Source organism: Dromiciops gliroides, chromosome 4, assembly GCF_019393635.1.
Source record: "Dromiciops gliroides isolate mDroGli1 chromosome 4, mDroGli1.pri, whole genome shotgun sequence".
NCBI lineage: Eukaryota > Metazoa > Chordata > Mammalia > Microbiotheria > Microbiotheriidae > Dromiciops > Dromiciops gliroides.
Genome location: NC_057864.1, coordinates 284,564,390 through 284,591,366, shown reverse-complemented (window position 1 = coordinate 284,591,366; position 26,977 = coordinate 284,564,390). Strand labels below are relative to the sequence as shown.

Sequence of the window (26,977 nt, the reverse complement as noted above, 5' to 3'; positions counted from 1 at the left end):
AGAAAGAATAAACAAGAACAATAACAAAAAAGCAACAACAAAAGTGAAAATAGTATGCTTCAATATGGATTCAGAATCCATAGTAATTTTTCTGAATGTGGAGAGCATTTTCCACCATGAGTCTTTTGGCATTGTCTTGGATAATTGCATAGCTGAGAAGAGTTTATTCTATCACAGTTGATCATCACACAATGTTGTTGATACTGTGTACAATGTTCTCTTGGTTCTGCTCACTTCACTCAGCATTAATTCATGTATGTTTTTCCAGGTTGTTCTGAAATCTATCTGCTTATCATTTCTTTTTTTTTTTTTTCATCAGTACCAAGTCCCTTTATTGGGATGTAAATGGTGGTAGTTTTTTGGTACAGATTATGAAAAGGTCAAATAACCAAAATATGCATGCACTGAAAGACAGGAGGAGTGGAGCCTACAGTTCCCAGGTGTGGGGGAAGCCAGGTGTGTGGCTTAGCTCTTGTTGTCACTGTCTCCAAGGGTGTGCTTGTCAAAAAGATATTCTGCCATGCCAGAATCGGGGGCCCCCATTTTGCTCAGGTTGGTTATGTGATCACCCAGTTGTTTGATGGACTTTACCTGTTCGTCTAGGTAGTGGGTTTTTGATGAAATCACGTAAATGGGGGTCATTTTTGTCAGTTGCCAGCTTTTGCAGTTCCAGTAAAGACTGATTTGACATTTTTTTCCAAGTGCAGAGCACACTCCATTGTGTTCAGTCTGCTCTCCCAGTCATCTCGGTCTGGTTTGTTGATGTCCTGAAGGAAGATGTGGCCACCTCGTTGGTTCTGCAGCTTCATCAGCTTCTCAGAGTGCTCCCGCTCCTCGTGGGACTGGTGCAGGAAATACTTGGCAAAGTTCTTCAGGGCCATGTCATCTTGGACAAAGTAGTAAGACATAGACAGGTAGACGTAGGAGGCGTAAAGCTCCAGGTTGATCTGCCGGTTGATGGTGGCCTCAGAGTCCTTGTGGTAGTTCTGTCACACCTGAGAGGGAGATGAGGTCGTCATGGCAGCGGAGATGGTGGAGGCGGCTTAGAGGAGGAGGTGGAGGGAGGAGGCAGCTGCAAAGTGGCTGAGGCTGGGGCAGCGGAGGCGACGGCTGGGGTGGCTGAGGTGGGCAGCTGCTGCTCGAATGGAGAAGTGTTGGTTAGTGGAGGTGAAGGTGGAGAGGTGGCTAAGGGTGGCTCTGCCCGGGAATTGAGCAGCGGGTTCCATTCAAGCACTGTTGAAGCAGGAAACCGCAGCGACTCCCCTTCCCTGCACTTCTGGCCTGCTTATCATTTCTTAAAGCACAATAGTATTCCATTGAAAGCATGTACCACAACTTGTTTAGCCATTCCTCAATTGACAGGAATCCTCTCAATTCCCAATTCTTTGCTACCACAAAAAGAGCAGATATAAATTTATTTGTGCATGTGATTCCTTTTGCCTTTTTATGATCTCTTTTGGATATAGACGTAGTAGTGGTATTGCTGGTGCAAAGGATATGTACAGTTTTAAAGCCTTTTGGGCATGGTTCCAAATTGTTCTCCAGAATGGTTGGATCAATTCAACTTTACCACATCTCCAAACTTTATCAATTACCTTTTTTTGGTCATATTAGCTAATTGGACATGTGTGAGGTGGTATCTCAGAGTAGTTTTGATTTGCATTTTTCTAATCAGTAGTGATTGAGAACATTTTGTATTCTTATATATTTGATTCAGTTCTCTATATATTTTAAATATGAGGTCTTTATCAGAAACACTGTTTGCAAAAGTTGTTTTCCAGCATTTGGCTTTCCTTTTTTTTGGGGGGGGGGTTTCAGGGCAATGGGGGTTAAGTGACTTGCCCAGGGTCACACAGCTAGTAAGTGTCAAGTGTCTGAGGCCGGATTTGAACTCAGGTACTCCTGAATCCAGGGCCGGTGCTTTACCCACTGCGCCACCTAGCCGCCCCTCGGCTTTCCTTTTAATCTTGTTTGTATTGGCTTTGTTTGTACAAAAATATTTTAATTTAATGTAGTCAAAATAACCCACTCTGCATTAAATTAAAACATTTTTGCAGAAAGCCAATGCAAACAAAACTACCTAAAAATTATTTTATAGAGCTAGGAAAAATAACAAAATCTATCTGGAAGAACAAAAGGTCAAGAATATCAAGGGAACTATTGAAAAAATATGCACAGGAAGGTAGGGTAGCTGTATCAAATCTGAAGGTTTACTATAAAGAGGCAGTCATCAAAACTATTTGGTACTGGCTAAGAAATAGAGTTGTGGATCAATGGAATAGGTTAGACAGAGGAGACGCAGTAGTAAATGACTATAGTGATGTACTGTTTGATAAACTCAAAGACTCCATTTTCTGGGATAGGAACTCAGTATTTGATAAAAACTGCTAGGAAAACTGGATATGTAGTATGACAGAAACTAGGCATAGCCCCAAATCTTATACTTTATACAATAATAAGCTCAAAATGGGTACATGATTTAGACATAAAAGGTGATATCATAACTGCATTAGGAGAGGAAGGAATAGTTTACCCCTCAAATTTATGGAAAGGAGAACAGTTTATGACCAAACATTAGATAGAGAATATTATGAAATGGAAAATGATTGATTTTGATTATATTAAATTAAAGTTTTTGTACAAACAGAAGCAATGCATCCAGAATTAGAAGGGAAGCAGAAAGCTGGGAAACAATTTTTATAGACAGTATTTCTGATAAAAGCCTCATTTCTAAAATATATCAGGAACTGAATCAAATTTATAAGAATGTAAGTCATTCCCTAATTGAGAAATGTTCAAAGGATATGGACAGTCAGTTTTGTGATGAAGAAATCAATGCTATCTATTGCCATATGAAAAAAAAATGCTCTAAATCACTATTGATTAGGGAGATGCAAATTAAAACAACTCTGAGGTACCCATTGAAACCTATCAGATTGGCTAATATGACAAAAAAGGAAAATGATAAATGCTGGAGAAACTGTGGAAAAATTGGAACACTAATGCATTGTTGGTGGAGCTGTGAACTGATCCAACCATTTGGCAAAGCAATTTTGAACTATGCCCAAAGGTCTATAAAGCTGTGCATACCCTTTGACCCAGCAATACCACTACTAGGTCTTTTCCCCAGAGAGATCATAAAAAGGAAAAAGGACCCACATGTACAAAAATATTTATAACTTCTCTTTTTGTGGTGGCAAGGAATTGAAAATTGAGGGGATGCCCATCAGTTGGGGAATGGCTGAACAAGTTGTGGTGTTTGAATGTAATGGAATACTATTGTGCTTTAAGAAATGAAGAACAGTCGGGGAGGCTAGGTGCTTCAGTGGATAGAGCACTGGCCCTGGAGTCAGGAGTACCTGAGTTCAAATCCAGCCTCAGACACTTAACACTTACTAGCTGTATGACCCTGGGCAAGTCACTTAACCCCAATTGCCTCACTAAAAAAGAAAAAAAAAGAAATGATGAACAGGCAGATTTCAGAGAAACCTGGAAGTAATTACATGAACTGGTGCTGAATGAGATGAACAGAGCCAGGAGAACATTGTGCACAATATCAACAATGTTGTGTGTTGATTGACTGTGATAGGCTTGACTCTTCTCAGGAATACAATGGTCCAAGATAGTTTCAAAGGACTCATGATGGAAAATGCTCTCCATATCCAGTAAAAAAGAACTGTGGCATCTAGATGCAGATTGAACCATACTATTTCTATTTTTTTCCATTTTGCTCTAATTATTCTTTCAGTGTATGACTAATGCAGAAATACGTTTAATGTGATTGTACATATATAACCTGTTAAGGGCTAAAATTCTAGCTAAACTGTCTAAAATATCTAATGAGTGGTCACCAATAAATTATAAGCTTTAGCAAGAGTTAGACTTTTAAGCATTTATTAAGGAGAATAAGAGTTTGGTAAAGAGAGAGAGAAAGGCCTAGATTCCTCTATCTATTAAAGGGAGAGCACATTTCTAGCTCCCCTCTCCACCAGCGTCCTCAGGAAAAGAGCGTGAGACTGAGCGCCAGTCTCTTCCTTCCTTCTCCCACTAGTCTGCGTCACTTCCTGACGCCAAAGAAAAGACTCCTGGTCTTGCCCTCAAAGACCTTCACTTCATGGGCAGAACTCTTCTACAGTAAGTCTCCAGCAGGTGGCTTCATTCCAATCGTCACAAACCTATATCAGATTGTTTGCTGTCTTGGGGAGGGAAGAGGGAGAAAAATTTGAAACTAGAAATCTTATAAAAACAAATGTTGAAAAGTATCTCTACATGTAACTAAAAAATAATAAAATGCTTTTAGGATTAAAAAAGAAAAAGTAGTGGGAGATTGAATTCTATAGCAGGAAAGTCAGTTGGATGTGGCTACTACCTGAGCTATGAGACAGAGAGAACTGCACAGGTCAGGTCTATCATTCCAAAAGAAACTTCCCACCTGTCATTCAAACTTTCCTCACCCCCAAAGGGAACTTTCCATTGTCAGGTAGTCACCCCATTCATTCTCTGTAAAAGCTTTGGCCTCCCTTCCTGTCCAGAAGAAAGATATCTCCATGTCATCTTCTCCCTCTTGTTCACTTTTGCCAGCACCCAAATAAAAGACTATTGGAGACAACTGGGGAAAAAAAAGAACTAGGCTTTCTGAAGTGGATGGTTGGGACTGAAACTTGTCTCTGGGTCCTCCCAAGAAATTCATCTTTAATAATGATTTTCTAAAAGAGATGAAAGGAAGTTTATGTGTTGCATATTCCAAACCCCTCATTTTATAAATGAGAAAACTGAGCTGAGATGAAGTGAACTAATCAACTAATCACAGTCACATAGCTAATCAGTTTTAGGAGAGTTCAGGTCCTCTGACCTTTGCCAATTTTTTTAATACTATATCCAATTATAGCTCCCACTACTATAATAAACCCTTAAACATGAATTTGCAGACCAGAATGCTTAAGAGAATATATTCCTTATCAAATGTGGCAATATGGAATAAGAGCAATACAATGGGTATCAAGTTTGGAAAGATCTAGATATTTCATTAAAGGTCTGGGAAAATTTCAAATAATTACTATCATATAGTGGGCAAGTCACAATCTCTGTGCACTTCATTTTCCATATGCATAAAACAAGATGTTAGACAACATAATCATTAATCTCTTTATCAGCTCTAAATCTATTATCCAAAGTCATGTCATGTTATGGAAATTGTGCTAAAGTTTAGTGGATAATTTCTTTACTGAAGGAAATAAACAAGTCAGGGGTTGAAGGTCATGGAATTTTCAGTCAGTCCAAATTCAGAGTCTAATATCCTCAGAAGCAACAGAACCTGGGTCATAGCCAAAATAAATTTTAAAAAATTAAAAAAATAAACAAACAAACAAAGGAATGCAAGAAAATACTTGAAGAAATAAGTGAATAGGCAGATAAATAAATTAATGAATGAATATCTAAATAAATAAATGGATGAGCAAATAAATAAGTAAAGGTATAAATAAATAATAGATAAATGAATAAATAGATAGGCAAATAAATTATATGAACAGCTAAACAAATAAATTAATAAATAAATAGACAGACAGACAGAAAGATAGACTGATAGATTAGATAGAAAGAAAGAAAGATAGATAGAAAAATAGATAGTCCCAGACCCAAAGGAAAAAAATTCAATTACAGTTGTATAGCAAAAAATTCAAGTTGATGAAATTTGGGAAGGAACAAGGTCAACATTGATCAGTATGATAATATATCAGGAAGTTTAAAAAGGGTAAAGCATAATGCATGGGCACTTTTTTAGGTATATTGTATAGGCATAATGTATAGGTCAATTTCTCTTGCATTAGAAATCAACCCAAAGGACTTCAATTTCTTTTTGATGATGTGCTATATATTTCCCCTGAGCTGTGGGCTCTGACTACCAATGTATTGAGGTTACCCCAGGCTCTTGATATTTTCAAACTGAAAAAATGAAAGCCATGGCAGACTGACACTGAGCTAAGTAGACTCTGTTAGCTTAGTCATGAGCTATGTGTTTCTGTCCTCTGAGTACAAGCTGAGTTAAATTAGAACAGGCTTATTACTAGCACAGTAGTCATTGGGTGATAAATAACTTTAGATACTGATGAAAACGCCCACCGATATAGTGACATGCTACAATGGAGAGGGTACAGGAATATCCTGACACTATAGAAATTGCTAATCTTTGAAATATTAAGGTAACTAACTTTCCACTTGTAAATTGGTCTCTCTGGTACTTTGAAAGAACTTCTTTTCCTGTGACAGAGTTAAAAAGTGCTTCCCAAAATGAAGCAGTTTATCTTTTCCTTTGACCAAATATATTAAAAATATCTCAGATTCCCTAAGAACAAGAGGAAACACCACAACAGGAAAGGAAATAAATTAGACAATTATTTAATTAACTGGGAAGCACAGTGTGCTGTAGAGGCTATGAATACATTATAATAAATAAAGCATTTTGTACTCGTGGTATACTGTGCTGAAGACAAATGATGGATTCCTGCCCTTCCTGCCCCAAGGGAAAACAAATATTTCTAATTTCTCATTAGGCATACATAAAAGCCTTATTAGGTTGATATTTTATTAGAATGTGTCATTTTCTCTGCATCTAAATTGGTTTGCCCAATTCTTCTACTTTCTGCTGGTACAATAAATTAGATGGAAAAAATGGGGAATTGGAAGTGGAAAGGTGGGACCAGAAAGGGGAAAAAAAGCAAAACAAAGAGCAAGCCTAGTATTCAATTGCCCCGGTTTTTCTTTTCTATAAATAAAGCCAGATGTATATTATGTGTCAGCCAATAAGTGTCATGGGAGGCTACCTGTACTAGTTAATCCTACACAGCAGATAGATAACATTTACATATGAGGGATTAGAACTGAGGCAAGAATGGCATATGTAGAGGAGTTGGAAATATATCTGTGAGGTCACTGATTTGAGGAACTTTATGATAAGGAAATTACTTCTTTCAATTCAGGTCATCACTTTATCTGAAACTTGAACAGTTCACTGTCTAGGGAAAGCTCCATTAAGTCCAGGGAAATAGGGCCAGCATGAAGCTGCAATACTAGGACCCAGGTTTTTCTGGCTCTGAGGCCAGTTTGTAATCCATTAAGTTCTGATACTTCTCTCATATAAAATGGCCTGTCTAGGAGAAGTAAGAAAGAATCTTACGAAACAATTAAAGGGGCAGCTAGGTTGCACAGTGGATAGAACACCGCCCCTGGAGTCAGGAAAACCTGAGTTCAAATTTGACCTCAGATACTTGACATGTACTAGCTGTGTAACCCTAAGCAAGTCACTTAACCTCAATTGCCTCACCAAGAAAAAAAAAAAAAAGAAGAAACAATTAAAGCAATAAACACAGCTGACATTTATGGAGTATTTTAAAACTACCTAATATTGGTTATTTCATTTAATCCTCATAATAATCCTATAAAATGTGGAGAATAAATTTTTTTATACTAAGTAGAGTATAATTATATAATTTGCTTCGGTTCACTTCACTAGGCAATGGCAGAACAGTGGTTGAAATCTACGTATTTTGCTTCTATATACATTCAGTATCCTCTAACATTTGATTTATGTTGAGTTCCAGTTTTCTGTTATTTCTGTATTATACTTTGTCTTTTCTTCTTCCCTTTTCCCCTTTCCCTTTCTCTTGAGTATTCATTGTAAACTAGCTTTATCTTGGCTTTGGTAATCTTGATTTTCCTACAGATCTATGCCATTCTAAGTAATCTATACTCCCCCTTCCCCGTTTTCTAACAAATTGCAATCATATATAAAATATCTCCTCAAGTCTTCAAAGTTGTATAGATATCAATTTATTGTTGAAAACTTGGGCAGATATAAATATAGGCAGATATGTATCTATCTATCTATATATATAATTTCAAATATGTGGGCAGGTATACATTGATTGATTTATTAATTTGACTAATTTATTAATTGATAAAATTAAAAATACAAATCAAAGTAATTTAAGAGACAGATTAATTTCTAAAATAGATTATAATATATGTATGTATACACATACACATATGTATATGTATATATATATATATAATTTTCATAAATTTTATTCCCAATTCAAATTGTGAATTCCTTAAAGACAAAGAACATTTTTCTTACTCCTTTGTATGCCTATTATGTACTGATTATAGAAAACATTAATTAGTTGATCTATAGATGAAATTACTGAACATAAAAGGTATTACAGGAATTTATGCTTTTCCCCAAAACTTCTACAAGTAGAACCATTACTTTTCTGTAACCCTTCATAGAAATACAATTATATTCCATTCACTCAAACAATGATTGATGGGGTATTTTGGCAGAAGTTAGATAATACTTCATCTTTCTTTATTTTTGCATCTTTTGTCAGAGATAAGAACTATTCATGAACTTGCATGATAGTCATTCTATATATATTGTAATGAATCATTCAATTCTTTCTCAAAATCCCAAAGTTAAAAAGGAAAATATGGCCAATCAGTTTATTATTTTGAAATTTCAATTTGATAGATAAATAGAATTAATTTATTTGTTTATAGCAACTGGATGAGGAAATGAAATCCACAGATGCATGTATTCATATATTAGCCTTGTGCATGAATAATACCTAAGATACTTCTTTTCTAAGCAGTGAGTTACTAAAGAAAAATAATCATTAGGACTTAAGATATTGCATATATTTCTCACCTTCAGAGGTTAGAAATCCACAGCAGGTTCTTTCTTCATCTAAAATAAATTTTGGCTGTTGGAAATATTGCAGGGGGGGAAAAAGCAGTAGGAAAACAGCAGTAGAGAAATATTTTCCCATTTTTAAAGCTGTAATGAGTTGTAATGGAGATTTGTAGAACTTATTAAATGTCTCACTACTTTACTTTTCACTTTCTACTGGAATACAGTAGAAGGTTGGCACTTGAGCTCTGGAATCTTTGGAAATTAGCAGGTTACAAGACAGCCTTAGTGATAATCGGACAGTCCTGTCAGTAATTTCTGCAGAAACAATTGTCTAAGTAAATTTAGCGACCTGGCTGAACAGGAGTGTTTAATGAAATTTCTGATGACACATAATCCTTTTCATTAAATGAATACAAAGAATCCTAGTCAGAGCATGGTAATAGTGAAATATCTAAACTTCCAGTTATCCAAAGCCCTTTGCAAGAAGGTTCTAACAAATAGCAATGAATACACTTGCCTTCTCCAAAGTGTGAATAAGTAAAACATTAGAAATAATGAAGAGAAAGCATGGTAGACTTAACAATGCTCTCCTAGTCAAGAAGAGATTAATTCAACTCCAACCTTAGACACAGAAATTTTTGGGAAATTGGGTAAGTCACTTCTCAAATCCCCTGAAAACTCTTGAAGATAATAAATTACTGGTATTTTGCTGATTTAAATCAGTAGTGGAAATGTACATATTGAGATTTAGTTATACTCATGAAATCACACATCCAGACTGAAACCAAAGGAAACCAATAATTGTTGTAACAGAGTTATTTTATCCATTATGAGTTATCCATTTTGAGATTAGATTATGATCATTTCCATTATAGCATAAAACCATATACATAGCATAAAACCTTTAAGAAAAAATCCAAATAATATTTCAAAAATGGTCATACAATGTTAAAATTCAGAGATAATTTTAGAAAGTCAATAGATACTAATAAGTATAAGCTTTATATTTGAATTGTTAATCCCTGAAGGTGTACAAAGATTAATAGACCAGCCTTAGATTTCAAGAACCTTGCAAAGTAACAAAAGTAGTAAATATATGGCAGCAAATAAACATAACATAAAATAATGTAAGAATAAAAATGAGAGGGGATCGAGCCAAGATGGTGGAGGAAAGACAATAAACACACAGCATCCGACACAATTACGTCAAAAACAGCAACAAAACAAACCCTGGATCAGAAAAACCCACAAAAAGACAGGCTGAGATTGTTTCCAGCCAAAGACAGATTAAAGGGGGCCATGCTGGGCTGCAAGAAGAGTCGAATCCCTTGATCATTCCTACACAGACCCCAGGCATACAGTGCCAGAGGAACTTAACCCTAGGCCTCCAAATCAGCTGCTGCACAAGTGTCTTCAGGAACTAAGCTTACAGTCAGTTGAGTGAGAAGGCTGAACAACTGGTTAGAGGGGGAAATACAGGGGTGTCTGGAAGACCTAAGGAGGAATTCAGCTATCCCAACCTAGCAGGGAACTAGGAAGAAATCTTGAGCAGTAGGAGGCCCAGGTGAGGGAGGGGCCCAGGCTCATTAGAGCTAAGAAGCACCACAACACTCTGCCAGAAAAACAAAAAAAAAATGCCCTCCCTCAAACACAAACATCTGGGACTCTCTGAAGCTTGGGAGAGTGTAGCTTGGAATTATGGCCCCACTATAAGAGGGAGTTACAAGTCAAGTAAAAGACAGAAAGATGAGCAAGCAAAGGAAGTTGAGAATTATTGAAAGTTTCTTTAGCAACAAGGAAGATTGAGGTGCACCCTCAGAAGAGGATAAAAACCTCAAGGCCCCTATATCTAAAGCTTCCAAGAAAAATATGAATTGGTCTCAGGCCATGGAAGCTCTCAAAAGAAACTTTGAAGAGAAAGTAGGAGACATAGAAGGAAGATTTAGAGAGGTGAAGGAAATAATGGAAAGAGAAATGGGAGCCATGTAGAAGAGTCATGAGAAAAAACTCAACAAGGGGCAGCTTGGTGGCACAGTGGATAAAACACCATCCCTGTATTCAGGAGGACCCGAGTTGAAATCCTGCCTTAGACACTGGACACTTACTAACTGTGTGACCCTGGGCAAGTCACGTAACCCTCATTGCCCCACGAAAAAATGAAAAAAAAAAAGAAAAAAAAAACCTCAACAACTTGAAAAGCCAAATGGAAAAGCAAATATAAAGCCCTCTGAAGAAAAGGATTGCCTAAGAATTAGGATTGAAAAAATGGAAGCTGGTGACTTTATGAAAAACCAAGACACAGTAAAGCAAAACCAATTGAATAAACAAATAGAGAGTGATATGAAATATCTCTTTGGGAAAACAGCTGACCTAGAAAATAGGTCCAGGAGAGATAATTTTAAAATCATTGGAGTACCTGAAAACTATGATCAAAATAAGTGTTTAGACATCATCTTTCAAGAAATTGTCAGGGAAAATTACCCTGATATTTTAGAAGCAGAAGGTAAAATAGAAATTAAAAGAATCCACAGATCACTTCCTGAAAGAGATGCCAAAAGGAAAACCTTCAGGAATATTATAGCCAAATTCCAAAACTCCCAGGTCAAGGAGAAAATATTATAAGCACTTAGAAAAAAGGAATTCATATGTTATGGAGCTACAAAAAAAGGATAAAACAAGATCTAGCAGTATCTACATTAAAGGGTAGGAGGGAATGGAATGTAATATTCTAGAGGGCAAAGTACCTGAGACTATAGCCAAGAATCATGAACCCAGCAAAACTTTGTATAATCTTTCAGAGGAAAAAATGGAACTTCAATAAAAAAGAGGAATTTCAGGCATTTGTGATGAAAAGAACTGAACTGAATAGAAAATTTGACTGTCAAATACAAGACACTGAAGAAGCATAAAAAGGTAAACCAGAAAAAGAAATCATGAGGGATATTAAAAGATAAAATTGTTTACATTCCTACATGGGAAGATAATACTTCAAAATCATAAGAACTTTCTCAGTATTAGGGTAGCTGAAAGGAATACACTTTAGATAGAGGACAAAGGTATGAACTGAATATGAAGGGATTATATCTGTAAAGCATTTATTTTTTTATTTATCCTTGTTCTTTGTGCGTCCAATAGGGTGGGGTGTTTTATGTCTCAAGCTAGATTTGGGCTCAGGACCTCCTGGGTTGAGGGCTGGTGCTGTGTCTAATGTGCCATCTAGCTAACCCATGATGATATCTTTAAATTAGGATTTAGGGGGTAGGAGAATATTCTGGGGGAGGGGAAAGGAAGAGGTGGACTGGGGAGAGGTGACTCATATGGAGGAAACAAGAAAAAATCTTATGGAGGGGAGAGAAAGAGGAGGAAGGGGTGGGGAAGTGAGTGAACCTTACTATCACCAGAATTGGCTCAAAGCAGGAATAGTATACATACCCAAGTTGGTATAGTAACATATCTTGCCTTGAGGAAAAGTGCGAGGGGAAGGAGAAAAGGGGGAGAGGGTGGAGAAGAGGAGAAGGAGGGAAGGGAAGATAGGAGGAGGGAGCAGTAAAAAAACAAATCACTTTTGAGGAAGGTGAAGATATTCTGCATTACTGCACATCTATAACATATTGAATTTCTTGATTTCATAGAGAGGATTGAGGAGGGAGGGAGGAAGAAAAATTTAGAACACAGTATTAGCTCAAAGACCTTAATTTCACCAGAGTGGGCTCAAGGAGGGAATAACATACACACCCAATTGGGAGGAGTAATATAGTTAACCTTACAGGAAAGTAGGAGGGTAAGAGGATAAGGAGGGAAGGGTGAAAGAAGGGAGGGCAGAGCAGGGGAGGGGGAAGTCAGAAGTAAAACACTTTTCAGGAGGAATAAGGTAAAAGAAGTTAGATAATATAGTAAATATCATAGGAAGGGAATAGTATGGAAGGAAATTGTTATGATGGTTTTCTATAATTGCAAAATGTATGGTCCCTACTCTGCTGAGCTATTGTGGAGAAAATTCTTCATCAAGTTTTAGGTACTATATAAAAGTTATGATGAAGAGGATACTATCAGAAAAACCTAGAAAGACCTACATGAATTGAAGCAGATTGAAATGAGATAATCTGCTGGGAAGTATGTGGTTATTCTGAGCAAGGCAATGATCTAATATAACTCTGAAGGACTTATGAAAATTGCAATCTTTCTACAAAGAACTGATGGTATCTGAAAACAGATTGAAACATTTTTTTTTGACAAGTCCTTGATCTGTTTTTTTTTTTTACCTGTTTTCCCTCACAACCTAGCTAATGTGGAGATGTTTTCCATGACTACTCATTTATAACTTATATTAAATTACTTGAGTTCTTGGGGTGGGGGTGGGAAGGGAGGGAGGAAGAGAAGTTGGAACACAAAGTTTTAAAAAATTGATGTCAAAATTTGTTTTTACATGTAATTTGGAAAATAAAATTCTAAATAGAAAAAAATTGAAAAAGAAAAAAAGAATAAAGCATTAAAAATAGTAATTGTCACACATATTCATAGGACATAGACCAGTTCTATACCATGAAAAAAATGGAAAGTTTCAAGGAAAAGGTCATATGTGAGCAGTTTTTAAGGATGTAGGATTTTAATAAACAGTTATTGGATGGGAAAGAATGAAAGAATATTTCAGGCATTATGAATATTGAAAGTAAATACATGGAGGCAAGACAGAGTATGAAGAATTTAGAGAATCATTCTGTATAAGCAAAAATGTAAATGAAATAGGTTCATGAAAATGTCCTAATAATGAACGTGCAATGACTCCCAGTTATTTTTGTTACTCTTGACTATTTCTCTAGTCAAAATATTTATTCCTATATCTTAGGGAATTTCAATTTTTCAATGGATATCTGTATTCATTAATGTGATTACTCCCTCCATTTGTTTGGATCACAACCAGAACAGGCCTTAAAATCATCAGCAGTACATATACTTTTAGTGCTTACCTCAGTAGCTTCTACTTGTGTCACCATTTTTATTGATTTAAATTGCTGAACTTTAGTATTGTAATATGTCAGAGAATGAAAATATTTGATCCTTCAAAGGGTATTCTAAAGAAAATGCTTTGTAAAGCTTATAGTTCTTTCTAATTGAATAATCTCAATTATCATCCTTATCATCCTCTTGTCATGAAAGGGTTACCAATCTAGTACTGAAAAAGGTGACACTGTTTTCTTTTTAAACCCTTACTAACAAAACTTCAATATTGCCTGAATTTATTTGGTGTCAAACAATGGTATGCAAATTTACCTGTTGTTTAATGGTGTTTTTGTACCAGTTGTTCTCAATAGGATCTCAAATATAGTATGATTCTACAAAGTTATATCACTCTTAAGGCAACTGACACTACTAATGTCATATCATATTATAGAGTGTCAAAGATTATACCAGGGGAACACAAGCTCTGCTGGGTCCCAACCAACTTGTAGAGGCTTTGAGCATGGTGCTCAGAACAGACTGTCCCTGCTATCTGAGAACTAGATCACTTAATGACAAAGAAGCTTATCACCAACAACTTTTTTGAACCAGGTGATTGAATAGTTAACAGGATTTGGATTCATGATAAAATAGAATTTAAGGACAATAAACTTGGTGAGTCTTTCTTCCCTGGAAAACAATGCTTGATTTATGACAGAGAAATAAGTGGTGAGCAAGGCAGGAAGGTTCTTGATTGTGACATCAGAGAAGCATCTCAAAGTACAAGAGGTATATTCATATGTGCTTTTTCCCTCTACTACTTTTATTACCATTTTTCTTCAATGTATCTTTTTCATTTCATTTTCTGTGCTTAGTATTCCAGTTTCAATGGGACCTCAAATCTAGTATGGTTAATCAAAACTGCATCATCCATATTATTACAGAACACACTAGTGAGTTTTTGAAGGAATGTTTGACCTATGATATATTATAAAAGACTGAAAAGATATGGAGTAAAGTTGAAGTGACAGAATACTTCTAAATATTAAGACTAAAACTGAGAGGCTGATCATTTACTAGGTGACTTTAAAAATATATATAATACACACATGCAAGTTATCCTTCCTAGGAAAGAACAAATTTAGTCTGCTAGACAGAAAAGTCTTATAGTGAACTGCAGGGGACTTTACAGATATTACCTGAGATGGAATTCAGTATTACAATTCAAGGATGAGGTGGCTCAGCTTTAGAGTAGTTGTATTACCATGTAAATGGGAGAAGATGAAGAATGAATAGGGAAACCAGAAACAAGAAGCTGGGAATTTTAAAGAAAGAGTGAAAGACCAAAGTCCAAGGTAGAAACAAACAAACAAATCAATAAATCAACCATTAAATAAATAAAAAATGTAAACAAAAAAATCAACCAAAATAAATAAATAGGTAGATAAAGAAATAAATAAGTAAACAAATAAATGAATTGATAAATGGATAAATAATGATTGAATGAATGCACAAAACAGATAAACAAATGAATGAATAAGTAAAAGGTAAACAAATATGTGGCTCACAAGTCTATAACCAGCAGAATGATGCATAAAGACATTATGAAAAATAAATAAAATCTGACAGAAACTCCAAATCAACTTTTGAAAACCATGTTTCACAGACTCAAATTGTGTGTCAGGTATCTCAACAAAAGCAGATTTCAAAAATGCAAAGCAATATGAATACCTCAACCTTCAAAGCATATAACCTCCTCTTTTTCTTTTATATTCTCCTGTTCCAAATATGTTTCCAACCTGCTGTCTTGTTTATACTTTGCATTCCTTACCCACAAATACTTCACAGATTCTGTCTGATTCATCTCTCTCTTCTTTCAAAATACATACACAAATATTTATAATCTGTGCAGACCTTCCCAAGTGCATATCTTTGCTCTATGGTTCTGAGGTGCCCAGGGTAAATGGGGATAAAACATCTATGATCAAAAGAGTTATATACATGAAACTGGTATTTGCACGTTGATTTTTTAATAATAATGCTTCTGTTTTTATATCTAGCGGGACTAATCCTTAGCTCTCCCCAGGCTTCACCCTTATTTTGCTTTCAGTTGGTGTAGAATAATAATTGAGAACATCTATTTTTGCTATCATTATTACTATTTATATTAGTGATTTTGCAATGGAATCAACAGCGTACCTATAACCTAAATGCCTTTGTTTTGAAAGGCCATTGCATTGCACACCTGACCACATTTTAGAAAACATTTCCCGGTAAAAATAATATTACAAAGGAAAACAATATTTAATCATACTAATTTTTGGAGAATATACTATCGTTAAATACATTATTTCTTAAATTAAAAAAATGAAGGAAATTATATACTTAGTCCATCCCTGAATTGGCTATGCCAGTTTATTTTGCTGACTAGTTGCTTGAACTATCTGCCAAGGATTCATAATTTATCAGTTTTCACTCTATTTACCAGATTTTAGACCTTACATATCTTTGTAGATGGTCTCCCTGAGTTGTACTGACTGAAAAAAAAACATCATCTCTAGTTATTAGCCTTCTTATACTCAGTCTTTTCTACTTCCTATAGGTATTGACTTAGAATATAAATCAATAACTTATTGCATGGACCACACTCAAATATTTTTAGCTTAGTAGAATCTGCAAGAGTTTGTAAGTCTCTATTATAGCCTTAGGGAACAAAGTAAGATGAGGCATTAACAGAGGCCAGTAGTGAATATTATAGCAATGAGCTTTCAAGTAAATGTAGAGTTTCACAAATCTGTGTAACATAGACTAGGCCTACCCATCTTATTAAAACATATTAGAATAAGATGGTTTTCATTCCAACAAAATAAAGTAACTTATCTGTCTCTAGGCTAAAGAAATTGAAATAGTTGTTTTATATAAACCAATAGGGTATGTTAGCAGGCTTCTAAGTATTGAAGTAACCTTATTTTGGTCAATATAAATTGATTTAATGGTAGTATATATTTGGAGGGATACTGTGGACTCTAGTTCATGCAGTAATTGTGGGAACCTGAGAGGAGGAAAAGGAACATGAGGAGAAAGAAGAGGAGTAAAAGGAATAACAAAAGAAGTTGGAGGAAGCAGAAGAGGAAGAGAAAAAAGAAGAGGAAGGTAAAGAAGAAAAGAACAAGAATAAGGAGGACAAAAACATGAAAAAGAACAAGAAAAACAACATAATGAAGAAATCATGTTTCATTACATATATGATCAATCATTAAGATTAATCAGGGGAGGGCAGCTAGGTGGCGCAGTGGATAAAGCACTGGCCTTGGATTCAGGAGGACCTGAGTTCAAATCCAGCCTCAGACACTTGACACTTAACTAGCTGTGTGACCCTGGGCAAGTCACTTAACCCTCATTGCCCTGCAAAAACAAACAAAGATTAATCAGGGAATAATGACTAACATTTTAACATTGAGTTCATGAGTTACTTGTAATTTTATACATGTAAGCATATTCATGCAAAATATTCTGTCTTCTTTCATAGATAACTATATGATACTTAAAGTCATTCTACTAAAAATAATTTTATTTTATTTTTTCATATTAAACATATTTATTTAGAATTTTGAGTTTCCAATTTTATCCCTTCTTCCCTTCCTCTCCTTTCCTTCTCCTGAGGCAGTAAGCATTCAGATGTATATTATGCATGTGCAATTATATAAAACATTACCATATTAGTCATTTTTATAAAGAATCCTGAATAAAATTTTAAAAATGAAAATGAAAAATAGCATGCTTCAGTCTGTATTCAATCAATATGAGTTCTTTTCTTGGAAGTGGATAGTATGCTTCATCATTAGTCCTGTGGAGTTGTCTTGGATCATTGTATTGCTCAGAATAGTTAAGTCCTTCACAGTTCTTCATCAAACAATATTGCTGTCACTGTGCACAACGTTCTCCTGGTTCTACTCACTTCACTATACATCAGTTCATACAAGTCTTTTCAAGCCTTTCTGAAATCATCCTGCTTGTCATTTCTTATAGCACAATAATATTCCATTACCATCTTATACCACCACTTATTTAGTCATTCCCCACTTGATGGGAATTCCTTTGATTTCCAATTCCTAGTCATGATAAAAAAGGTGTTATGAATATTTTTTGTACAAATAGATCTTTACCTTTTTTTGTGATGTCTTTGGGATATAAACCTAGCAATTCTATTGCTGGACCAAAGGGTATGCACAGTTGGACAGCCTTTTGGGCAGAGTTCCAAATTGCTCTTCAAAATGGTTGGATCTTTTCACAATTCCACCAACAGTGGATTAGCATCCCAGTTTTTCACACATCCCTTCCAACATTTCCTTTTTTTTGTTATATTTGCCACTCTGAGAGGTGGGAGGTGATACCTCAGAGTTGTTTTAATTTGTATTTCTCTGATCAATAGTGAAAACAGAGTAATATTTAAAGGACTACATATCAATGTAAAGCAATTTATTTTGATAATTTGAGCCAATATAGCTTCTTGATACCCTCATGACATCCCCCCCAAAATATGCTAAATGTAATGCAAGCACCTATAATAGGTTCAGTTAATTGAATTAGCTAATAAAATCACAAATGCTTATATCATTGCAAGACTACATTTTAAATCCACCAGCTTAAAATTTAAAGGACAACACAATACAGTCTTTGGGAGACCTAAAATATAAAAAAGTTGTGGAAATTTATGTGTGTGTGTGTGTGTGTGTGTGTGTGTGTGTGTGTTAAAGTGTCAAATATGGGAGAGGATATGGAAAAATTGGAAAACCAGTTCATTGTTTATGCAATTATAAAATGATGCATTCATTTTGGAGAGAAATCTGTAATTACCTCCAAAAAATTAATAAAATGCCTATAGGAGTGGGCCCGAGTTTGAACTATGAAGAGGGAAAGACTTACTGATTGCTTCTGCTGATACAGAAGATGAAGGATTTGATATTCAGAGATAGACTTGCCTGAGGTCTCACAGCAGGGTTTGTGGCAGAACAGGGAATATAACTCCAGTTTTCTGAAACTCACCCTTGTGAGATTTGAAAAAGATAACTCAAAATAGAAAGCAGTTATGTAACAGAAATATGTCTCAAAACACAGTTACAGAAAATGGACTGTTTCCAGCATTGATGAAAGTGAAGATGAAAAGTGATGCATTGAGAAACCTTCTACCTGTTCTCTGCCCAATTTTGTGTGAGATGTACAGGATGTTGCCATATACACATGTTCTGATACCTTGAAAGATGCTTTCCAAAGGAAATTATCACTAGTGAAAATTATCAGTAAAAATTCCACTTCTTAATTCTCATTCTCAAAAGGCAGAAAGTGCCCAGGTAAATTTAGGCTGGTGTCTGGTGAGTAGCAATGAAGGGTCCTAACCAAAAAGCCAGTCAAGGCATCCAGGGAAAAATGTACACATCAAAACAAAATAAAACAAAAATAATATCTGAACACAGAACCAGATATTTCCAACTTCCTGTCATCCCAAAGACAGGAGAGGACTCTGAGGCTTCAGATGAAGCTCCAAAACCTTGGTACCTATTGGATGAAAATGACCCATTCGGATTTTATCTCATTAAAGTCTTGGGAGTTATACTGTAGTATAACTGCAGCACCTCCTTTGTATGGGACACTTTTGTCTTCAGCTCAGTTTAACTATTATTCAGTAAGAGTACTAAGTAGTGGAAGCTCATATTCTTCATTCATGGAAACAAAAGAGAAGCCAAGTGTCAACTGCAGGAGCAGGCAAAGCCTTTGCCAGGCCAAGTTGGATATTGATTTTGGAAGACATCATGTGAAAATGATGCTGCTGTTATATGAAGAAGGCATTTGTGTTATCATCCATATTTCCAATTTTATTCAGGATGACTGGAAACAGAAAACTCAAGGAATATGACTCAACCCTTTATATCCACAATTACCATATAGAATACCCAGTACTTGTGGTGTATCACCAACAAACTTCAAATCTGATCTGATAAGTTACTTAATGGCTTACAATGCTCCTCCTCATCAAAGAATGGACAGATATCCATGAGCATGACATTTATGAAAAAAATAATTTATCTTATCTGGTCAAGTGCTGGATGATTTTAAGGGAACCATAAAGAAGACTGGGGCCATTTTAAGCTCAGGAATCTTCTGAAAAAGCATGCTTCATTGTTACCTGAGCAAAAAATCTTGGCCTAGCCTAGGCCTGTTTTCAAGCATCAGCTCCTTAGGAGCTGATCAGTCCAAGTGACTTTATGCTGAATTTAAAGACAGCCTGGTGATTCCAGGAAACTTTAGAAAGACTCAAGGACAGCATGATGTCTCACTCCATTTTGTTTATCCTATGGTGAAGAAATGTCAGGAAAATTTGGAAGGCTAAACTGCTAATGGCTCTCTTCCAAACAGCTTACCAACCCCAGAGAAACATTTTAATCTCCATTCCTATTTTCACAGATGGTCAGCTAGTTGTACCATTACTGTGCCTCCCATAAAGACTTATATGAGACTCTCTCCAGACTTTGCAAAGATGTCTTGGTTTTTTGTCACAAGTGCAAGTTTTTCTAAAGCTGCTTGGGGAACTTTGGAGGAAAATGGTACCCAGCTTCTGATCCAATCTTATGAATATGGGATTCTTTTTTATCCCTTTGGAGTGGATAACTTCAAAATCAAGAGGAAAGTCTTCCCAGAAATCCATGAGACAGCTACATCTTTATCTGATACTTTGATTTGCATCCATAAATTTACAACAGTAAAGATTATCCATGGATTTGGAATATACCCTATTTTAAGGCACCAGAAAATCAAGGAAATATGTTGGTTCCATCATGAAAAGGTGAAAGCATCCCAAAATAGGGAAATCAGTCAGACAGGGAGCCCAGAGACTGGAAACTTTATTATTCTCAAGTATAGAATTGCAAAAAGAATGTCTATTTTAAAATGAAAAATAGCAATAACAAAATAACTCTATGGACAAAATAAAGAACAAGATAACATTAAGAAAATCTATTCAAGGAACTAAAGGTGATGGTCTTCCCTATATGTATTATTGCCAAAACCAGATATTATATTTTAATTCACTTTGATAGACATCATTGTGAATTGGGGCTAGTAAAGGGGAAAATGCTTTAAAGAAATTAGAATTTTTAACAGCCACAATGTTGGCTAGATTTAAACTTGTCTTAGCAAGTTTGAATACAAATTTATTCATATTTCTATATTATGTTCCCATTTTCCAAACTCGTAAAGAGTAAATAAATGATAATTTAGTTAAAAATAAAATAAAATACACCTATGTTTTGGGCATAAGAAAACATTGCATGCAGTAACAGCAATACTGTTTTAAGACTGACTTTAAGAAAATAAGTAATTTTGTCTATTATAAATGCCCAAATGAACAATAAAGAACATATGAAGGAAGATGCTAGTTGCATCCAGAGAAAGAAGTGATAGAGGTATGTATAGAATTCAATTCACACATAATGAATAATAAATACATACATATATACATATATAACATGTATATATACATTCATGCATACGTGCATGTGTGTATATGTATGTATGTGTGTGTGTGTGTGTGTGTATATATATATATAAAGTGAGTGTATGTATGTATGTATGTATACACATCCCTATTTATGTCCTATGCTTTTGAAGCTAGGATGGAGATGGGAGAAAAAGAAAAAAAATGCATGACAATTTTGTTGTATATTTGTAAGGAATAGAAAGTTGTGAGTTTTTTAGTTTCATGAACAATCATCTTCTTATTGTATTATATTATGGAAAAGCTTATTCTTTTCCATACATTAAAAATAAAATTAAGATATATCTGAAAATAATATTTCATTTTCAATGAATTATAATTATCTGTAGAATGTGGTCTTCTATATCTCTTCACCATAGTGTGTAGCTTCTTTTGAACATCTGAAAATGAATAACAAAACATTTTATTTTCAACATGATGCTAGTCTTTTTTTTTGTATTTTTGTATTTTATTTATTTTATAATTTTATTTTCCAAAATATATGTAAAAACAAATTTTGATATCAATTTTTTTATTTTATGTTGCAATTTCTCTTCCTCCCTCCCTTCCCAACCCCCAACTACAAGAATTCAAGCAATTAAAAATAAGTTATACATGAGTAGTCATGGAAAACATTCCCACATTAGCTAGGTTGTGAGAGAAAACAGGTAAAAAACAAAACTTCAGATTAAGGAATTCTCAAGGAAAAAAATTTTAAAAATGTGTTTCCATCTGTTTTCAGATATCATCAATTCTTTCTCTGTAGATGGATTGCAATTTTCTTTGTTTTTCTTTTTATTCTTTGAGTGGGTAAATGAGGGTTAAGTGACTTGCCCAGGGCCACACAGCTAGTAAGTGTCAAGTGTCTGAGGCCAGATTTGAACTCAGGATCTCCTGAATCTAGGGCCAGTGCTTTATCCACTGTGCCATCTAGCTGTCCCCTGGATTGCAATTTTCATAAATCCTTCAGGGTTATATTGCATCAATGCCTTGCTGAAAATAACCACATGCTTCCCAGCAGATCATCTTACACTATTGTTGTTATTTTGTATACAATACATTTCACTCTGCTTCAGTTCATTTAGGTCCTTCCAGTTTTTCTGATAGTATCCCATTCATCATAACCTGTATGTAGTACCTTAAACTTGACAAAGAATTTTCTTCACAGTAGCCCAGCAAAGTACCAAATGTTTTGCCATTATAATCAATCATCATAAATATTTCCCTCCATCCCATTCTCTTCCCATGATAAATACTCTATTTTCTATCTTCTTTTACCCTATTCTTCCTCAAAAGTTTTACTTCTGACTGTCCCCTCCCCCACTCTGCACTCCCTTTTTTTGCCTTCCCTCCTTATCCTCTTCCCCTTCTACTTTCCTGTAGGGTTAAATAGATTACTCCTCCCAATTGGGTGTGAATGTTATTCTCCCCTTGAGTCCATCCTGATGATATTAAGGTCTTTAAGCCAATTCTGTGTTCTAAATTTTTCTCCCTCCCTCCCTCCTGTGGGGACCAATTTTTAATTGGGGAATGTTAGCTAAGTGGCTTGCTGCAATATTGGCCAGTGTGCAGCAAGGCATAAAACCCTCAAATAACAATTAATTCTTTATACTCTTAAACCCACCCTATGAAATCAAGAAATTCAATATGTCATACTTGTGCAGTAATGCAGAACATCTTCACCTTTCTCAAAAGTGTTTTGCTTTTTACTGTTTTCTCCTCCAATCTGCCCTTCCCTCCTTCCTCTCTTCTCCCTCCACTTATTTCCCTCCTCTCCCACTTTCCCTCAGGGAAAAATATATTACTATACCCACTTGAGTATGTATGTTAGTCCCTCTTTGAGTCAATTCTGATGATATTAAGGGTCACTCACTCCCCCACTCCTTCCCCTCTCTTCTCCTCCCCTCCCCTCCATAAGCTTTTTTCTTGTTTCCTTCATGTGAGCCACCTCTCCTCAGACCATCTCTCCCCTTTCACCACACCCAGTCTATTATTCCTATCACTCAACACTATTTTTAAAATGTCATCATGGGTTAGTTAGGTGGTACAATGCACAAAGCACCAGTCCTGGACCCAGGAGTCCCCAAGCTCAAATCCAGCCCCAGACATAAGTTACCCCACCCTGTTTTTCCCACAAAGAACAAAAGATATATGCTTTACAGATATCATCCCTACATATTCAGACTTGTGTCTTCTGTGAATTCCTTATTGAAAAGGTTCTTATGAATTTCAAGTATTATGTTCTCATTGTGAGATTAAAATTGGATATTAGATCATAAATCTACCCTACTTAACCTTTCCCTTAATTTATCTCCCAGACTAGTAAATGGAAGAAGCTTCTGGTTTTCTAGATAGACCTTTTATTGTATGGTAGTCACAAGGTGATGTTGATTAGAAGGATAGGAAAGTAGAAATACAATACAAATCGTCCTAAGTCTAGGCTTAGTCTATATTCTGTATAAAACTCACCAAAAAACCAAAGGCAACCTTTGGGGAGAGAGACTGAGTCAAGCGCGTGCTGTTAACCGAGAGCCGGGCCGAGTCAAACTCCAGTCCGCATCTGTCTGTGCAGCGCAGTCAGGAGACCAGCAGAGCAGGAAAAAAGGCCCCACTTCCATTCTCTCATTGCCTTTTAAGCTCGCACCCCGGAAGTCAAGTGCTCAGCAGGCAATCTGGTGTGCGTCGCAGGTGGACTGGTGTGTTTAGCTCATGCTGTTGGTCTCCTCCCCAAAAGGGTGGTCCTAAAAAACACCTGGCATCTCTCCATAATCTAATCGACTGTTAAAACTTTTTACCACACTGTGTAGGAAGGTAAAAAGTTTGATCTTTCAATATCCCTCATGAAGTCTTTTTCCAATTTACCTTTTTATGGTTCTCCAGGGTCTTGTATTAGAAAGCCAAATTTTCTATTCAGTTAAATTATTTTCTTCACAAATGCCTGAAATTCCTCTTTTTCATTGAAGGCCCAGTTTTGGGTACATGATTCTTGGCTGTAGTCCCAGTAACTTTGCCCTCTGGAATATCATATTCTCTGACCTCTTGTCCTTTAATGTAGATGCTTCTAGACCTTGCTTTAGCCTTATTGGAGCTCCATAGTATTTGAATTTTTTTTTCTTGCTGCTTGCAATATTTTCTCCTTGACCTGGGAGCTCTGGAATTTGGCTATAATATTCCTGAAGGTTTTCCTTTTGGGATCTCTTTCAGGAGGTAATCAGTGGGTTCTTTCTATTTCTATTTTGCCTTCTGCTTCTAGAATATCAGGGCAATTTTTCCCTGACTATCTCTTGGAGGATGCTTTCTAAACTGTAATTTGGTCATGGTTTTCAGGTAGTCTAATGATTTTCAAATTATCTCTCCTGAATCTATTTTCCAGGTCAGTTGTTTTTCCAAGGAGATATGTCATATTGCCCTTTATTTTTTCTTCATTTTGATTTGCTTTACTGTGTCTTGGTTTCTCATGAATTCACTAGCTTCCATTTGCTCAATCCTAGTTCTTAGGCAATAATTTTCATCAGACAGCTTTTTTATCTCCTTTTACATTTGGCTTTTCAAGCTGTTGACTTTTTTCTCATCACTCTCCTGCATGGCTCTCATTTCTCTTTTCATTCTTTCCTCTACTTCTCTAAATTTTCCTTCTATTTCTCCTACTTTCTCTACAATGTCCCTTTCAAGTGCTTTGAGATGTAGGGGCTCTGAGGTTGTTATCCTCTTCTGAAGGTGCACTTTGATCTTCCTTGTCACTAAAGAAACTTTCTATTGTTGTCAAATTTCTTTGTTCATCTTGCCATTTTTTTACTTGACTTTTAGCTCCCTCTTTTGGTGGGGCCCTATTTGCAAGCTACACTGTGTCAAGCTTTAGAGGGTCCCAGGTGTTCAGGTTTGAGTGAGGGTAGATTTTTCCCTTGCCTGGCCTGTTCTCTGGTCTGAAGGTAACCTCAAGCCAACTTTCTAGTTAACCAGCCAGCAGAATGCTGTGGTGGTTTTTTTGTTTTGATGAGCCTGCAACCTTTCCCCACCTGGGCTTCCTGCCACTCAAAATTTTTTCCTGGTTCACTGCTGGGGTGTGATATCCAAACTCCTGCTCAGGTCCCTCAGACACCCCTGCATTTTCCACCTCCCAGGATAGCTGTTCAGCCCTCTCACCTGACAGTAAGCTTAGTTCCAGAAGACACAGTTGCTACAGCTGATTTGGAGGCTGTGGGTAAATTTCCCTTCCGCAGCATGTTTGGGGTCTGTGTCAGCATGATTGGGTGTTGGATTCTGCTTACAGCCCAGTACAGCCCACTTTAATTTGAAAAATAATCTCAGTGTCTTTTTGTGGGTTTGCCACTACAGAGCTTTTTTTATTGCCATTTTGGAAGGAGATGATGCTAGTCTTAAAAAAAAAAAGTGTCATTCACAGTTATGTAAAATGTACCAGTGTAAAATGTATAAATCAATGTCAATAAAGGACAGCTTCTAACAAAAGATATAATCAGATGTGACCTACTTTTTGATTTCAACTTCTGGTATGATAGATGGTACCTTGAATAAAATAGTCTTTTTTTTAATAAATGAAATTGATTTTATAACTGGGACAAAGACGAATTTGTTTTCTATTAGTCTTCTAGTTAAATATTATTGTTTCAAAAGGAAAAGTCAAGCCCCTCTACTGACATGAATAAAACCAATGAAATGCTAAAGGATTTCAAATACCACTATTATTGATTTATCATTCTGCTTTAACATCTATGAGATCCACTGGATGATATGGAAGTTAAACATAAGTCTGAAGGACTTCAAAATTCTTACCTTGGCATTATAAGAACTACACAACATCTAGGTTAATTTGTTTGCTCTAATAGGCTTACATGTTAGCAGGTCTAGGTTGGTAGGAGAGGTAAGCAGAGAAGAGAACATAAACTAATTAAACTTAAATTTTCTCCAAGTCATAGGTTGTTTTGTTGAGGGAAAGTGTATTTCAAGCCTAGCTTGCAAGTTGACATCAATGTATTTTAATTGCATAACCAGCCTTTCACAATGTAAAATCCCCACATGGTGCTTAAGCCAGTGGGGTGCTAGGATATATTTAATAATTGGCTCTCAGAAGAAGCAGGATGAGTTTAATCAGAGGCAACTAGATGGTACCTTAGATAAAGTATTAGCTTTTCAGTCCGGAAGAATTGAGTTCAAATCAGTCTCACACTGGCCATACTTACTTGCTGTGGAATTCTGCTTAAGTCATTTCACCTCTGTTTTTCTAAGTTTCCTCAAGTACAAAATGGAGATAATAACAAAATAACCTTGAATTGTTGTGAGGATCAAATGAGACTATAACAGTGACTATCATAGAGTAGGTTTTATACAAATGTTTTCCTATTCTCCTTTAATATGAATTAAAAAAAACATTTTCTCCCTCACTTTCTCAAGCCTAGATAATCAATAATACCATAGTAAATCAAGTCCTGGTTTATATAACATTTAGCAATTTCCAGTGCTTTACACTGTAACATGTAAACAAACAAAATCACTCACACTCAGAGCATTTATAGATTTTAAGCACAAACATTTCCTTGAAAGTAAGGTAAAATAAAGGTAGCTATGTGGCACAGTGGACAGAGTAAAGGACCTGGAATGTAGAAGACTCAGCTTCCTTAATTCAAATCTGCCCTCAGATGCTTACTAGTTGTGTGGCCACAAGCAAGTGACTTATTTGCTTCAGTTTCTTCATCGGTAAAATCAGCTGTAGAAGAAAATGGTAGATTGTGCAGAGAAGCCAGCTAGTTGCCTGAACTCTCCTTTGGTTCCCTCAAAAAGAACAATAAATCAAGCCTCTCAAC

General features: G+C 35.8%; 2 pseudogenes; one reads left to right on the top strand and one right to left on the bottom strand.

Annotated features, from left to right (window-relative positions):
- Positions 1-295: 295 nt before the first annotated feature.
- On the bottom strand, positions 296-1,031 carry LOC122725347 (annotated as a pseudogene).
- On the top strand, positions 1,018-20,576 carry LOC122755035 (annotated as a pseudogene).
- The last annotated feature ends 6,401 nt before the right edge of the window (positions 20,577-26,977 follow it).